This window comes from Sciurus carolinensis, chromosome 4 (genome assembly GCF_902686445.1).
Source record: "Sciurus carolinensis chromosome 4, mSciCar1.2, whole genome shotgun sequence".
Taxonomy (NCBI): domain Eukaryota; kingdom Metazoa; phylum Chordata; class Mammalia; order Rodentia; family Sciuridae; genus Sciurus; species Sciurus carolinensis.
Genome location: NC_062216.1, coordinates 37,134,909 through 37,140,836, shown reverse-complemented (window position 1 = coordinate 37,140,836; position 5,928 = coordinate 37,134,909).

The window sequence follows — 5,928 nt, the reverse complement described above, 5'->3', positions numbered from 1 at the left end:
ATAGGTAACAATTCATGTTTTTTAAAACCACATGACCCAAATGGAACGTGTCTGTGTGCATGGTATGCAACCTTTGGACAACTGTGTTCAGACAGAATTACATACCTGAGGCTAGGAAGCAAGGCCACAGGTCTGTGGGTAAGGGATGGGGACTTCCCCAAAAGGAGTGGATATTCCCAACGTGAATACTGCTGAGATGTGGCCAGTCCTAAAATAGGCAATTAGGAACCAAGAGGCAGCTTTTCCAGCCTGTGAAGGGAAACGCTTTCTTTCTTTGAGTCTCTGGCAGGTGGCCTGGACAGTGGGGTGTCTTATGCCCAGAACTCCCCATGAGGTAGGCCTGGGATGCCCCTGCTCCAGGAGCAGACCAGGAGCCTGGCTTTAGCAACTCCACACGGTCTCTGCCACCCTCTCTTTGAGCTGCCTTTCTCAAACTTCAGCCTTGCCTTGTTAAAAGTCATAGCCTAGTGTCAGCAGTAGCCCAGAAGGGGAATGAAGTGGGGCAAAGTGGAAGGAGCAGAGCATATGGCCTTATCTCAGGGCCCAAGTGGAGCATGGTGTAATGGAGCCAGAACAACGGCCACCTCAGGAGTGCCAGCAGCTGGGTCACAGTCGTGCAGCTGAGGGGAAAGGATGAAGAATCCAATACTCCAGATTCACGAGAAAACTATTCCTGAACACATGTGAGACCCCCAGAGATACCTGAAAAGTACTTTGAGAGGTTTAATTTCCTGTGTGAGCAGATGGGCAATGTTTATGCTTGCAGTTTGAGCACTGATGGGAACTTGACCCTTTGCTGGAGCCACAGATGGTGGAAGCTGGGTCCTTTGGTGAAAGAGACAACAACGGATATTTGTCTGGAGCTTTAGAGTTTACAGAGTGATCCACTAATGTCAATTCATGGAATCTTCGTAATAACCTTGAGGTGAAGGTGTTGTAGGTATTACAATCCTCATAGACAGAAATGGACTCTATGGCTCAGAGTTTAGGCAACTTGGCCAAGATCACACAGCTCATAAGACAACCAGGATACAAACCCAGGTCTAAGGAAGGTCAATCCAAGGCCTTTCTCTCTAGCACCCAGGGATGAGGCAGGAGATGGGCCACCCTAGCCCCTGGTTAATAAGTTCAGTTGTGTCCCTTCCAAAAGATATGTTGGAGTACCTATGATTGTGACCTTGTTTGGAAATAGGATCTTTGGAGATGTAATCAAGTTAAAATGAGGTCACTAAAGGGGGCCTTTAATCCAATAAGTCCTGTAAGAACAGAGAAATTTGGATTCAGACACATGCAGAGAGAAGAACACTATGGAGACACAGATAAGATAGAGATGTGAAGATAGACTGGAGGGTGCAGCTGTAGGCCAAGGAATGCCTGGGGCTACCGGAAGCTGGAATTGGTGAGGACAGATCCTCCGCTCAAGGCTTTGGAGGGAGAATAACACTGCCAACACTTTGATTTTAGACTTCTGGTTTCCAGAACTTTGACAGAATACATTTTTGTTGCTTAAAACCCTCTAAGTAGTGGTACTTTGTATGGCAGCACTGAGAGACACATTCCTACAAATGTAGGCAGAAATAGAGATGCCAGGGGGTAGCAGGTTCAGGAACTTGCTGTGAGCATGCTCAGTCTTCAGCCTTGGGCTTCTCCTTTGATGTCTTGCTTTGGAGTGATTGACACAGGGAGGGACTACACAGCATACTATGTGACGGTAACTAGTCTTATTAATGCTTAACCCTAATTCTCACTCCACCTGGTTCATGACTTCCATTCTGCAGGCTGTGCCAGGTCAAGGTCACTGGGAAGTGTGTCAAATCTCCCTCTCCTAGTTCTGCCAAGTACTGCTATGGAGTTGTGATTTCACTGGGCTTTGAATCCTAGCATTTCCCCTTTCTACTGAAGCTTAAACATCAATTCAGTTAAACCACATCTACATTGATTTTGTACTTTCCTCTATTTTTTTTTATAATTTTTTTATTTGTTCTGATTAGTTACACATGACAGTAGAATGCATTTATGCACTTTGTATCATACATAAATGGGGTTAGTGGTTATTAAGTTTATGAAATGGATTATGTGTATTATTTCCCCTTCTTCGAATGCCTTTTTTGTTTTTTAAAGAACAGTTTTAGGTTTGCCACAAAATTGAGGAGAAAGTACAGGGAATTCCCATACAGCTCCTGCTCCTATACACATGGCCTCCCCCACTATCAACATCTGGCACCACAGGAATCCTTTTGTTATAAGAGATGAACCTACATTGGCACATCATTGTCATCCAAAGTTCCTGGTCCTCTCTAGGGTTCACTCGATGTTGTACCAGACTCCTTTTTTTGGGTGTGCGGGGAGTGCAGGGGATTGAACCAGGGCCCTCATGCACCATAGGTGAGGGCTCTACCATGGAGCTCGATCCCCAATTCCCATGTTCCTTTGTACAGCATGATTTTGCACACCTGTTTTTCTCTTAAACCTCCTGAAGCCCTGTGATCTTGGCAAGATGTATGGTCCCTCTTCAGCCCATGAAGAAACTCAAGGAAATAGCTAATAAGAAGTAAGACGAGGACTGAAACCCAGTTCTTTTGTTTTTTAATTTGTTTTAGTTGTAGAGAGACACAATACCTTTATTTAATTTTTAAAAAAATTTTTTGTGGTGCTGGGGATCGAACCCAGTGCCTCACATGTGCTAGGCAAGTGCTCTACCACTGAGCTACAACCCCAGCTCCTGAAACCTGGTTCTTATAATTCTAAATCCAGTGGTGGTGCTTTGTTTTGTTTTTATTTTCCAATGAAGATTCTGCCTTTAAACTTGTGTTCTGTACCTGCCACCAACACACACACACACACACACACACACACACACACACACACATCCCTGGGGTGGCTGCAGGCAACTGTTGTTAGATATCCTGTAAAACTCTGACCCATAGTGAGGGCTTACTAGCTATTTATTCCATTGAAGGCAAATGTTCTGGCCAACACCCTGTACTCCTGTCTGTCTCAAAAATTTATCTCAGGTAATATTCACCAAATTTTCCCATAAAGCCCCAACTCACCCTCTCTCCAGTCCTTCCTGTGCCCTTGAATAGATGGCTTGCTTAATTCCCTCAAATGTCGTAGTAGATGGGCAGAAATGAAACTTCAACAGTTTCTGCAGCAAAGCAGACAGCCAGGGCCTGCTGGGTTGGCTGGGTGGGCCACTGCCCACACTTGTCCTGCCTTTGTTCCTGAGAAGTGCCCCTCGACGTATGGGGCAAGCCCCTCCCATTGCTGACATGCAGCCTCTACTGGAGTGAAATAGAATTCTGGGTGCCTATCGCATTAGCAGTAACACTGCCCAAAGGTCTAAGAGAGGAAGTAAAAGACCAGCCCATCAAAGGCCACCCAGAACAGCAGGGAAATTCCATGCTCTCAGTTTCTAGTTCTTCTCAAATTGGTGGGTAGCCTGCTCTGTAGTGAGCCAGCAGCTCTGCAGCTGTCCTGCTGTGCCCCTGAAGGATGACCCATAGAGACCTGTGCTGGTGCCGATGCAAATGTCAACACCAGCCCCTATCATCAGCTAAAGGTCAACAAATGAGTCCTCTGACATTTGGGGTCTGCAGGGGCAAATGAGTCCTGTAAGCACCTGTGGTGCCATGACACACCCATCTAATTGGCTTCCGCAGGGCCAAGTGGAGATTCCAGAACAGTGTTTCAGGATGCAGAAGCTCCCCTGATGGATGCAGAGGCAGCTGGGCATTTTGCTGGCCTGGCATGGACGCTCTCATTCTCTCTCCTGCAGACTGAGTTATGGTCGCCTGTCCTGCAGGATGAATTATGTTTGCCTGCTTTTCCTTCCTTTATAGAGTACAGCATCCAGGGCAACCGCACATCCTCTGAAAGGCAATTAAAAAAAAATGAGACCAAGAGGTCTGGGCCAAAACATATCGTTACTTTGAGCAGACTCAAAAATGTGTTTCACGCAGAGGTGGGAACACCTGGGATGGAGGAGCCCCTCCTCAGTCTCCCGTCCCCTCTGGGATAGCATCTGACTCCTGGGATCCTGTCTGCCCTCAGATTCTCCCTAGATCTTATAGCTTTGGACTATTTTGCTTTAACAGAGCAGAGAAATATGAATGGGGACAGAAACAGATGTCCTTGGCATTTCCCCCAGTGTCGCAGAACTACATGCTTCAAGCTGGTGGTTTTGAGGAATGATGACAAACATGTGGTTTTCCCCAACTTCCAAGAATTAGAGGCAGATTCTAGGAGGGTGGGAATGGCCTGGACTTAAAAATAGCAGGGCTGCACATCTGCTGAAGAGATATCACTGCCCATCAAAAGGACAAAACAGGGGCTGGTCTGTGGGCACTTCCTCTATTCTATGAAAAGGCTTTACCCAGCAAGAGCCAACTCTGGGGCTACTTGCCATCCTTGAGGTCACGGGCTGGTAAGGAAAGATTTCTCTCAACTTCTAAAGTCCACAGAGATCCTGGCAATGACTCATACCCCTCATGCCAACCTAGCCTCACTTTGCCAGGTAGAAATTTCTAGAACTCAAGCCTACCATCCATGTCACCACCCTCCCCATAAATTCATTCGCTGGTTCCCAGACTCAACAGGTCGTATGAGACCCCTCTTGCCTGGGGTCCAGCTTATCTCTACACCAAATTACTCACCACTCCATAAACAATCCTTCGGGCTTTGTTACTCTATTTGTTCCAGTTCTCTTTTCTGCTTGACTAACTTGTACTTCAAGATTCAAGCTTTGGGAGATTTCTGGATAGCTGCCCAGACTCCCCACTGCATCTGAGTTAGGGACTTGGAACTACAGTGGCCTGATCTTCCAGCTCTGTGACCTGGCATTAATTTTCTTCTTTATGTTCTCATTATACTATGAGCACCCAAGTGCAGGAACCAGGTCTCCTGGAGTATGAATTTTTCTTTTAGGGAATATCCATTGAACTTGTATTATATCCCAGTTACTATGCTAAGCCTTGTGGATGTGGTAGCAAAGAATAAAGAAATAAAGATAATCATTGCCTTTCTTCCTTCCTTTCTCCCTCTCTCCTCCCTCCTTCCCTCCATTCTCTCTCTCTTTCTCTCTTTCTTCCTTTCCTGCCTGTATTAGCTTAAATGACAGGCCTACTATTTGGGAGACTGGGAGTCCCAGATCGACATGATATCAGGGTTGGTTCCTCGTGAAGGCTGGGAGGAAGAATATGCTCCATCCCTCCCCTTTAGCTTCTGGTGGTTGTGGCAATCTCTGACATTCCTTGTCCTATAGAAGCATTGCCTCATCACTGGGTGTCTGTGTCTATACCCCTTTGTAGAAGGGCACCTGTTAGGTTGGACAAGAGCCCACCCCAATGATCTCATTTTAACTCAATTAGCTCTGTAAAACCTCTTATCTCCAAATAAGGTTACATTCTGGGGGACAGGATTTCAACTCACGAGTTTAGGGGGACATGGTTGAATTTATGACCTCACCAGGAGGAAGCTTGTGATTTCATTGGGGTTGGAACTCCTGCGGAACGGAGGCAGCCGGGCACACTGTGGCTCACCTCGGAGGAATGCTTCTCCTAGATGTGGTGGTCAGCAAACTGACTTCTGACACGGGAGGGACAAGTCAGAATTCCTCACGGGATGGAGAGGGAAGGGGAGGGAAAGTATGTTTGCAGCCCAGGGAACAGCCTGAGAGGAAGTCCTGGGGCAGGAGAAGCTTAAAGAACTGGAAAATGGTCAGAGCACAGAGCAAGAGTGGGGGGCTTCTCAGGAGACGTGAGGCTGAAAGGACAGGAAGACAGTTTTCAAGGGGGCTCCTTTTGTGCCACCATGAGGAAAATTGGACTTGTCCTGGAGGCAGAATCACTGAAGGGTTTTAAGCAGTGGAGTAACATAATAAGTATCAGCCTTCAAGAAACTCACAGTCTTGCAAGAAAAACAGGTCTG